Source organism: Camarhynchus parvulus, chromosome 2 (assembly GCF_901933205.1).
Source record: "Camarhynchus parvulus chromosome 2, STF_HiC, whole genome shotgun sequence".
Lineage (NCBI taxonomy): Eukaryota > Metazoa > Chordata > Aves > Passeriformes > Thraupidae > Camarhynchus > Camarhynchus parvulus.
The window spans coordinates 28,900,368-28,912,087 of record NC_044572.1 but is presented as its reverse complement, the minus strand read 5'-3'; the positions used below and the strand labels follow the sequence as shown (position 1 = coordinate 28,912,087).

Genomic DNA, 11,720 nt, shown 5'->3' with positions numbered 1-11,720 from the left:
AGCAAAGTGCAGCCAGAAAAATTCCTTCACTTTTTTTAACTTTGATGCCATTTGTTTCTGATGCAATCAAAATAGAATAATTTTAATGTATTAAAGTTGTTAAAACAATGGATAAATGGGTTTTTTTACTTACAAGAAAGGAGAAAAGGGTTATATTTTTAGTCTTTATTCATGGGAGAATGAAATTCTGTGGGGTTCTTTTTCGTTTAAAATTACTTTCTTCTTTGGCAATAAAGCTCACTTTTCTTTTAGAGTGGTTACAAAACTGCTCCCAAAGGCTTTTATCTCTTAATTCAGTTTGCAAATTTTCCCAATAGGGTCTAAACCACCAACCAAAACAAATTGTTGCTCCTGCTGCAGCCAGTCCACCTTCACTGTCATTTGATTAAAAATGTTTCAGTGGTAGTACTGTCTAAATATTTCTCTAATTCTGTTTCCAAAAGAGGAGACTCACTCTAATGCTGCAGGGGACCATTTATTAGTCTTGTTAATATACAGGTAATGCTCTTTTCAGAGAAGGTTCCCTTTCTCTGTCCTGAAAACTTAAATTAGTCAATATTTGGTTTTTTTTAAGTGAAGAGTAGGAATCCATGTATTAAAAAACACTAACACGTTTTAATTTATCTTTCCAGTTGATCAACAGGTTTGGCTTATCTGTTCCCTGATGTTAATGGGTTAATGTGTTAACAAGTAATTAACTGTTTGCTTAAAGATTTTTTGTTGGGTTTGACTATATATTTTATTCTTCATTGAAATTTTCTACCAATTTCAGAATCTATCTACCTCTTTGTCAGCATGGATGTATGTCCTGACTAAATAATCATTTCTTGGCAGTTCCCAAACATAAGGTTCTATTTTCCTCTGGCTTCTCCATTTATGTTATTCCTGGAGGACAATATGCCTTTGAAGTTAATAGATCATATAGGATCCCAAGAGGTTATAGGTTTTTGTGTGCAATTTTCCTCAGTATTTCTTACTGACTGTCTTTAAATAGCACTTGGAATCACTTATTTACAAGCTAGATGCCCAAGCTGGAGGTTTAGGGTTCCAGTTTAGCAAGCAGTATAAAAAAATAGAAACTCCTAAATGCTGAAGTACTTTAATAAATGTATAAAGAACATGTTATTACTTCTCACATCCATTCCCATCAAAAAAGCAGCTTTTCCCTCCATGAATACCACCATAAAGAGTGTGTGGCAGACCTTTATCTAGGGTCTTAGGAAGGTGGTAACAGGTCAGAAAATGTGAATTTATATCAGAAATAGAAGTCTGTACATTTACAATTTTTATGGTAATCTTCAATGATCTCTCAGGCTGCCTCTGTGACTTTCTGTGACCCTGGTTTCCTTCAACTACTGGGATACCTATGAACTGCAGTGCTAGACATTTCTGGAGAATTCAGTACAGAGAAAGATATTAGTCAAGCAGACCAGCAGGTTCTCAACTTTCCAAAACTTTTTAGATGGTTAAAAAAAGTGTGCAGAATTTCCTCTGCAAATACTGAATATTAAGAAACTGTTCAGACATCTGCATGCTGAATTCTATTTAAAATATATACAAGTAATATAACTTCATTCAAGATAGGACAGTGTAAATCTTTTCAATGAATCTGACTTTTTGTGTTGTTGTTTTATGACTTATTTTTATTCATGGGTGGCTAATTGTGTTATAGCCCCATGTGGGGCCATTTTCAGGGCATTAAAAAAATATAAATACTGTCAGTTTTTGTTTTGAATCTTTTATTTTGATCTCTGAACTACAGTATTATGGTTTTGATTTGGGCTGAGCCTGTCCCAAAAACTGCCTGACCTAACTGAAGCTGGTTTACTGTTTAAAAGAAACTTTAAACTTATGTAGGATTTGTTTCATAGCAACCACAGAAATGTCATTTTTGAAAGCCAAAAAATAATTATTTGGTTAATATAAAGTATTCAAAATGAACTTTAGGTTTAATATTATATTTACAGGCCAGAAGACTATAATCTGGGAAGTGCTAGATATTCTGCTTTCCTTTATTTCAGAGAGAGATCACTGATGCAAGATAACATTAGGATTAATCTGTCTGTTGAGAACTATGAATATTCAAAGTAGGCCTAATGAAAAGGAGAAAATAAAGCAGGTGGCTCAGTACTTCTAATATGTTTTGGCACTGAAGCCTCAAATTAAAATGCATGAAAGAAGAGACAACTATTCTTTGGCAAATTCTGTGAGTTTTTTTGTTACTTTATCATCAATAATTGTTTTAGCTATTAAATTTTTAATCTTGAGTGACTACTGATGCAGTTAGTATATTAAAATAGCCATGACTGACAAAACCCTGTGTTTTATTTTTAACCAAGTGAGCAAACGTGCATATCAAACCACCTCAGTGTATTCAATTGCCTTACTTCAGTCAGAATTCAGTTAAGGAGGACAATTTTGATCCCGGAGGTGCAGGTGGGCTGGTGATTGTGGATGAGGTTGGGGACATAGAACTTAGAAGACTCAGGACTTTTTTGTTCAACTGGCTTCCTTACTTGAAGATCTCTCTAGAATGTGGAAGTAATTCGTATGTAATAATTTGAGAGCTAAAATATATAAATAAAACAAATTTCCAGAGAGATTGTGGAATCTCCCTCACTGGACATATTCAAGAACTGTCTGGATACAATCCTGTGCCGTGTGCTCTAGGATGGCCTTTGCTTGAGCAGGAAAGTTGGACCAGATGACCAGCTGTGGTCCCTTCCAGCCTTACCCATTCTGTGATCTGTAATCCATTAATTTCAGAAATCAAAAAATGCCATCCACACAACTATTGTCTACCAGTCTGACTTAAAACTAAGACTGTTCAAGGAACAAACCTCAAAAGAAAGAAAAACAGATCAAATAAGTATAGTTTAGAAACTGATGGATAGTGCCTTTTGGCCAAAGTGAGGTATGTCCAATTTCCCTAATGGGCTTCCCTGATTATTTGGGCAAAGGAAATGTTGCAGATTTAACAGCAGTCATTCTCACAGCTGAGCAAGGATTAAGTGGATTGAATAGCCTTGTAGACTGTGAACTGAAATTAAGAAAATAGATTCATTGGGGAGGAATGGAGAGAGGTGTTCAGATGTAAGAAATAGGTTGCTACGTCCCTGTTACCTAAAAACAACAACAAAAAATCCCCACCCCCCCAAAAAAAAAAGAAACAAAACAATCAAAAAGGCAAACAAACAAAAAAATAATAACCAAACCAACAAAACAGCTGCTGGAAAATTACTTTGGGTCTCCAGGAAGGGAAGCATGCGTAGCCATCTAGTAGGGAACAGCAGTTGCAAAAGGGCAGGTAATGAATTTTTGCCAATATATTTTTGCATGTTTGTATAGACATATATATTAAATGTTCCATTTCCCTGGCTGTGTTTCTTTTCCTTTTCTGTCCCCTTTTTTCATTTTCCTTCATTGCTATTGCTTGTTTAACATTCTTCTCCTTTTGCTTCTTTGTTTATATTGCTTTTCCTCCTATTACCTTAAGCAGTATGAATTTACAGATCTATTCAGTGTACGTAATAGTAATTGCATACTGTTGGAGTCATAGTATAGTCAGAGATTTATTTTTGTATTTCATAACTGAGTATAAATAATTTCTATCAGTTACATAATATCCTTAACAGAAACCTATTAATTTAAAAATTCTGAAGAACCTTGTATCATATTGATATTTGCACTTGTACAGCAATATGTTCAGACATCTGCACAGGCAAATGCTTCATAAACTCTAAAGTATGAAAAAATATATTTATATTGAAGTGATTCAGACTTAGATAAATAAGGAGGCAACCACAAAAACATGAGGAAAACAAGACATGCACAGAAATAGAATTTCAGGGTAAAACTTACAGTATGCATTGGAATCACTTACATGGTGAATTTAATGAGATTAAAATTTAATCCCTATTCTTTTTGGAAATGGAACACATGCAAATTTTCAAGTGCAAAATGTTAAAAAAGTAGAATGCTACTTTATTTATTAAATCGCCTCCACTTAACTGAATTTTTGAACTTTCCTGGAAGATCATTTGTTTTACATATTTTTGGTTAGACTATAAGGTCAGATCCAACAAGTATGCAAGAAGAATATGTCAATAAGAAATAGTAACACTGAGGCTTTTCTAACTAATTTAATAAAGCACAGAAGGCTTTATTGATTATACTTTCATTTTAATAGCCTCAAGAGGTTTTCTACACATTAAGTTTTCTAAAGTGAAGCAAATAATTTTGAATTGCAATTGGCTAAGTTTTCTTTGTTTATTGCTTGTTTTTATCTTCCTATTTCCATTCACCAAAGTTCTTGCATTCAACTTTCTCTTTCCTCTTGAGTGATTCTTGCCCTGAAATTTGATTTCAAAGAGCTGCATAAGAAAGGATGAAGTATTTGCTTTGTGAGAACAATGTTTGTCAGAAAGCCTGAGATGTGCTAAAGTGCCCTTCAGTGTGACAGAAGCATTTTTCAGTGCTGGGTGACACAGCACAGAGACGTCAACGGGAGTTCTGTTTCATAAAAACCTGTCTCTTGGTTCAATTATCTCACACTTAATATAGTGAAAACTATCATTAAAGGGTGACTGTCTATGTTCCTCCCCCTGCCCCATGGTTGGAGTTTTCATATTCTTTGTTTTCTTTTGAGAGTTGAACTCAGTGGGAGACATTAAGGAGTGTTTCCTCTAATTAACCATGAATTTCACAAAACTATTATGCATACAATATTATTAGAGTTTGTAATTCTTTGGTGTAAATCAACCCATATATTCAGCTGCAAGTTAAAGAAAACCTATGTATATTTATGTCTTATTGCGCAAACAATTTCCTAGGAACCTGGCCTAAAAGTGTTTTTGTCAGGGTATTTTGATGCTAAAATTTGTGCACTAGAGAGGTCAGGCAACAACATGCTGCCAACATCAAGCTGTGGGCTGAGCTGTAGACAAATGAATGAAGTGAATAGAGGCCACAGCTTTAATAAAAGATCCTCAACTACATTCTTCTGCCTGCAGGGAGCTATAGCCATTCTTCCCCTATTGACAAATTGTCTGACACTTTTCAGATATAAACTGGTTCTGCTTTGAGGTTACTGTCATACTCCTCAGACCTAGTGAGGAGTCCAGCTGAGGGCTTTTTCCAGTTCTGTAATATCCCTCTATTTTATCAGTGCTTTTTTGGAATTAACTTACTGAAAGCCAAGATATTTCACTGCTATTGACATCATTGGGGGGGTTGAGGAGGGAAAGAAAAGGATTCAGCATGCAGGCAAGGTTCCACTGATAGAGCACAAAGGAAGATTTCAATCCCCCCAGCTCTGTTTCTGTAGCTGCTCATGAGGTTTTAACACTTCAACAAGATTAACACCATGGAGCCTTGCTGAGTATATACATACAAGCAGCTCCTGGACTAAGCTTCTTGAAGGCAGAAAGATGAAATAAACTCTTTGCCCTAATTTTTATTAAGGCTTTGGAGTCTGAGTAACTGCAGTTAAGGAATGGCTTCCAAAACTACATTATTTCCCTTCCTTTTTTATAGCTAGAAACAGGGTATTGAAGTTTTTTTAGCTAGGAGGCTGAGAAAGTGCCTGGAAAATCTTCAGCGGGTGATCCAGGCTTTAAACAAGTGCACTGCCAGTGCTTCAGGAGTGCAGGCAAACAAACATCATAAGTATTTTGGACACGTAGTTAATAGAATGTTGGAGCTGGAGAAATCTAGTTACCACAGTCAGAGAAGGACAGAGAGACTGATGAAAACAAAGTGCATGATGACAGTGGAAAACAGGCATGAAGAGAAAAAGCTGACAGAAAACATTTGTAAGTTGTGCTGACATTGAGGAAAATAGAATGGGAAGGCAGCATAAACCAGGCCTGTTTTATTCTGTGTCATTTTAATAAGCTCTAAGATCCTAGCTCTTTTGAATAAAGGGGCTGAAAATGAAGTTTGTTATATGATAGTTTTCAGAATTAAATTATGCTACAACTGGCTTGAACAATGCTGTTACCTCTTTTGTCTGTGTAGATTATCAGTATATTTTGATGTGAAAAGAATGATTTCCATAGTGTGAGTTTGCATACCTCTGTGCTTCACTTGCTAATGAAAAAGCAGGGAGATGTAGTGCTAGCACCCTGTCCAGTCTTAGAAAAGCAAAGAGTTTGTGTCTTGTTCTCTGGGGGTAAGTCATTAAAGTCCTCAAAGCAGCTTAGGTATTTAAAGCCTATACCCATAACACCTGGTTTGACTCCAAGTGTCTTTGTCTAGGCTGAGATACCACTGAATTGAGTTTTTCAACTGCAATTTCTAACACACATGCATTTCTATATATACATCACAAATAAAGCAAACAAAAATCACTAGTCATTAAAAGCTGCAGATTTTTTTTGTGCTCAAAATAGAAGCTATTTCAGGTTCACACTCCCTGAGTTTGAAGTCTTATTCATGTGGGTAATTTTCGGTCTACATGTGAACTTCTTTGAGATTATTCATATTCTATAATGTAGAGTTTTAGCTACTTTGGTATGCAGCTAGACCTTAGTGCTTCAGTTCTTAGCTGAGAAAAAGTTCAGTGTGTCTAGGTTTTATACACTGTTTCTTGCTGTGATTTTTGAGTGATGTATAAAATATTATGACTTGCATCAAGTCTTGTGAGCCTTTGTTTTCCATTCGTCTCCTCTATATTTCAGCTTTCTACACTTTTAATAGATGTCTCCTATTGTTAACACAATTAAACTGCTTTGAATAGACTATTTGTTCAACAGAACATACAGAAGGTATTGGTTTTGAAAAAAAACTGGTGTATATTTTTGAGGAATGTCAGAATTTCTAATAACTATTAATTTCATCTTTATATTCCAGTACATGACCAAAAATAAGTAACTAATACCTTCTTTCAGCCTCTGGGTGATTCAGTTCCCCTAAGGAAAATATTAATTTGGCATTGCTCATTTGTTTTCTTACTTGGAGATTCCAGCATAAAATAATATAGTAGAAGTTCAGCTGGACTAAGTGCCTCATTTCATTAGCATGTCTGGGCTAAAAATAGTTATCAAGACTGATTACCTAAAATGATAATTTTAAAATAAACAGGTCTGAAAACCTCACCCTATCCTTGAAGCCTGGGAAAGAAGATAAAAAAATTTAAAAGGCAGCAAGCTGTTGTAGTGGTGTTAAGGTAGCAAACCCACAATTATGTTATGCAGATTAGATAGCAGCTATTTCTTTTCCCATGCTAGTATGCTCAGCCTACTGGTTCAGTAGTCCAGAGGTGTGGATAGGCTGGAGCAAAGAGCTGCAAGGGGAAGGCAGGGACAAATATTTCCTTTTGGGAGTTGATCAGTTCACATATATTTTTTTTTCTCTTTCCAAAAAAATGGGGTTTGATAATTTTAATTCTATGAAGTATATTAATTAATTAATATATATATAAAAGTATATTAATATATTAGAAGAAATTCTTTTTTTCAGTTCAGATCCTCTCAGAGGTTGCAACAGAACACAACAATTACTCAAACTCCAAAAGTGCATTCTAGTTTTATTATAAGAAATACCCTAACATTTATGAATTTGCAGTTTCCTTTAAATACATTTATGAAATTATTACTGTAACATAAGCTTGTAAGACATGGACTTGTTTTAATGAATCTGGTAGCATTCCTGCAGGGAAAATAGATTTGCCTCAAGGTTTTTATCAGGAAAAAGCTAACAGTAGTTCAGCAAGCCTAGAAAGAGTTTCTGGAAGAGGAAACTAATAGGATTTAGCCTGTACTGAACATCCTGTGGAGACCTATGGCAGATAGGAAGAGAGACACTATCACAAGAATAGTTGGCATTTCTAGGAAAGATGATAGAAATTTCTGTTAAATTGAAAATGAAAAATGTTGCAACACCTTTTTCTAGTTGGTCTTGAGGTTAAAGATTTTGATATTTCCAGTTCCATTAACTGTGCATTCCTAGGCAATTCTACTATCATATCATGATACCATAGAGACACAAGTCTTTCATGGACAATGCCCATAGACGTGCCATTTATACTTTGAATAAGACAACAGTAGTCTTAGGTCATAGATATTGTGTTTTACATCTTTCCTGTGTAGCTTCAAGATTAAACTTATAGATCTACATGAGTGAAAATCTGAAATATTACAAAAAAGTAAAGAATTATATCTGTGTAATGCTAATGTGTCCCATCTCTGCCATATGCAAGTTTTCCAGCCTAGACTTGCTTCTTCTGAGTTTGGATAAGACCACAGCCCACTGTGGTTTGGTTACAGGCTGAGACATTGCACCCAGAGATGCACATAGAAATGTGATAAGTAGCAAAAAATTCAAGTAGAATTTACATATATCCACTCTTTCAGCAGGTAAGAAATCCCATAGACACAGCCTTCCAGTACAGCTTTGGAAAGCACAAAAGGAAGAGCAACTACTGTGGGATATAAATTAGGAAAGCCTCAGGGGAAAAAAAATTGCCTTCACAATGTCGGAGGGTTTTGATACTCTGTAGCAGACCAGCCAAATAATAGTCTTATAAGCTACTTGATTAGAAAGAATTTTGGTTTAAATGCTCTCTCATTTACAATTAGAGGTGTTAATTCAATGGCTAAAGGTCAGGAATTACTCACTGCTAGCACTGTGCCTCAGAAGCATATCCAGGAAATGGTCATCAGCTTAAATCAGAGGTGTTAATATGCAATTAAAGGTCACAGTGCCTTTTGCTGAATGAAATTAGCTGTTCTCTAGATTAACTTTTTCTAAAGGGATGTCTGCTTAGTTGAGGCAAGTATGCCTTCACAGGAGCATTCCAGTTAAGCATCTGCTTTTCAGAGGAGCCAAAGACTTTGATGAGACAGTTTTTATACTGCTAGGGATAGTTTCAATATTTCTTCCATTGTCTGGGTAGAGATGAATTTTAAAAAGGAAAAGTGAGTAAATCCATTGTAGTGAATGTTTCTGAGTGGGGTTGAAAGATAAACTTTATATAAATCAAAGTTAAATGCAAACAAAGGTAAGCATACTCACCTGAAGCTGTAGCTTGTAGGTCTAGTGCCTAGAGTATTTCACATTGATGCTCTGTAAATTACTTTTTGGTAGCTCAATGCCCTTTGTTTACCTTGTCAGTACCACAGATGTTGAAAATAGACAGAATTACCTTATCAGTTGTTTCTTCTGCCTGGGCAGAAATATATGCATGTGGAGTCTTAAGCTGATTATGTCCTTGTAGACAGCTTGTTCAGGTTTCTTTGTGACTCTTTTTCTGTCTTAAAATAATTCTACAGCACGTCTTAGGCTTCTCCTAGTATGGTCTCCTAGCCATCTGCAGAGAAAGGGAACTTTTCTACTCTGTTGACCAAAATATTGAGTGATGCCAAAATTTTTGTCACTATTGAATATTGTCTGTAAAAATATGGAGCATAATGAGTCAGGACATATCTGAAAGAAAATTGATTCAATGAAGCTTTTCAGATTAAAAATTAATCTGATAACTACCAAGATTAGTTTCCCAACCAGTTATTATAAATTAAATTCATCCAAACTACATGATATATTCCTAAACACATAGATTCATCTTCAAAACAGAGATTATGACCAATTCAAATACACAATGAGCAATGGAGAGGAAAGTTCCCAGGAATCTCAATGATTAAGCACCGCTTATTAAGTAGATCACTAATTGAGCTGTAGTAATTTGTTATGTGTATAGGCTATGAGCCTGTCATCTCCTGCTGTAAATGAGTAGTTTTATAGGCAGTGTAGCACATGTAGGCAGTCAGAAATTGTGTTTCTGAACCTTCAGTGCTACTACGAATTTTTTTGAATACTGTTATGTTCAGCCCTATTTAATTTTGCTCTTATCTCCTAGTTAACAACCATGGTTGAAAAACATTTGCAAGTTCACTCATTTTAAAGGGCGCTTGCATGACAGAAATGTTTGTGTTGGTGTTGCAGCTGCTCACAAACCACATGTCTGACTTACAGGCATACAGTGAAATCTTTAATTTCTCTTCTCAAGTGTACTAGTGTCACAATCTCTGCATGAACATGTGTGCTGTCATCAGAAGTGTTACTTTGATATCAAGAACAGTCTTCAGGGATTACATTTGATTACATTTTCTCTCCTCAAAATGCTTGTCCTTCCATATAGTCGTTTTGCACCTAAAAATGCCCCAAATTATGAAGTTGTTCCATACATAAGAAAGCACACAAATGTGCTTACAGTTGTTGACTTTTATTAAACTTTCCAGGATCTTGGGGTAGCTGCCTCCAGCAGAACAGCATTAGACTGTTCTGGCCATCTGCTCCATTCCACCAGCATCCTTCAGCACTCACTAGATGGCTGTGTATCCTTAGGAATGCTGCCTTGTAAAGTTTCTAGGAGTAGTAGTAATCCACTCACCATTTGGGGGTTTTCAGGAGTAGTGTGCATTCCAGTATATGGCTTGCTTATTTTCCCTTCTAGGTCATCCTTCTTTAACTTTGGCTAAAGTGACCATTGAGTTAAACTAGATTCTTCAGCTATGAAAACCTGTTGATCTCTCTGAAGCAAGTTTTAAAATGCTTCCTCAACCAACCTCAAATAACCTCCCTCAAACAGAATTGAGTATACTGGCTTCTCAGCAGGAGTATTCTCTTTGCATATTCATTGTTTGGAAAAGAAAAATAGGCAATTATAGCTCTTTATCCTCTAATATCTCTACTGTGGTGGTTTTATCAGCATAGGGAGGAATAAAAAATGAGGCAGTCTTCAAACAAACATATAAGCTCTTGAAAGCAAACTGATAACATGAGTTTACAAGCTGCATTCTGAGAGTCCTTAGTTAAATACCTCTGTCTGGATTGTGCTCTCGTTGAGCTAGTGCAGCCTAATACAATTTGTAACCCTGCTTGTTAACTGAGCAGCTAAAGTAGCTGCAGCCTTGTCATACTCGAGAAGCCCAAAGACAAATGCATTTCATCATTGGCCATACCAGCTACTTAAAAACAGCCACAAGATACTCCAAAATAGAAAATTGCTTCAAGTAACTAACAGTTGAAACATGACACTTCAGTTTCCTTCTAAATTTTTATAGTCTTTTCCTTATTGTATACATCAACCTCTTTTTTTTTCTTTTATTCTCTCACAAGTTCTTCCCTGAAGTCATATATTGAAGAAATGCATTCCACTACCAAATTTAGGTGTGGGGGAATGAGCATTTCTCCTTTTTGTTCTTTTAAGCACATATTTCTCTTCTATACAACAGCGAAATAAACTTTCAATTCTTGTACATTTTTATGTATCTTCTATTCTGTTTTGCCTTGTCCTTCTACAGTAAAGTCCAAATATACTTAGCATTCTTCTGATGTGAAAATATTTTCCTACTTTTATCAAATAATTTTAGTCTAAATGGAATATGTTTTTGGATAATTAGTTGAAAGTTAGACATATAAATGTGTTAAACAGGTGGACTGAATATTATACCTTTGACTAACATCATATAAATCTCAGTTTTATTTACTATTCTTCATGTTACATCTTAATATCTAGCTTGTTGTCACTTTCTCAGTAGATTACTGAGTTTTGAGTCTAAATAGCTACATCACTCACAATTGTAGAGTTGTTTAAGATACTTAGCCCTGGTTCTGCATGCTTGACTTCAAAGAGGAGTGGGCAATCACCAACAATATTAAGTTCAACAGGGAAAATGCCTGATTCTGCACCTAGCATGGGGCAACCCTGGATGTACTGA

General features: G+C 35.5%; 1 protein-coding gene across 1 annotated transcript in view; it reads left to right on the top strand.

Moving 5' to 3' along the window:
* Positions 1–5,738: 5,738 nt before the first annotated feature.
* DGKB (diacylglycerol kinase beta) overlaps positions 5,739–11,720 on the top strand; it is a 389,721-nt gene continuing 383,739 nt past the window's right edge. The window contains exon 1 of the mRNA XM_030944039.1: positions 5,739–5,813. The gene's annotated coding sequence lies outside the window, so the exon portion shown is untranslated. The remainder of the gene's footprint in view (positions 5,814–11,720) is intronic.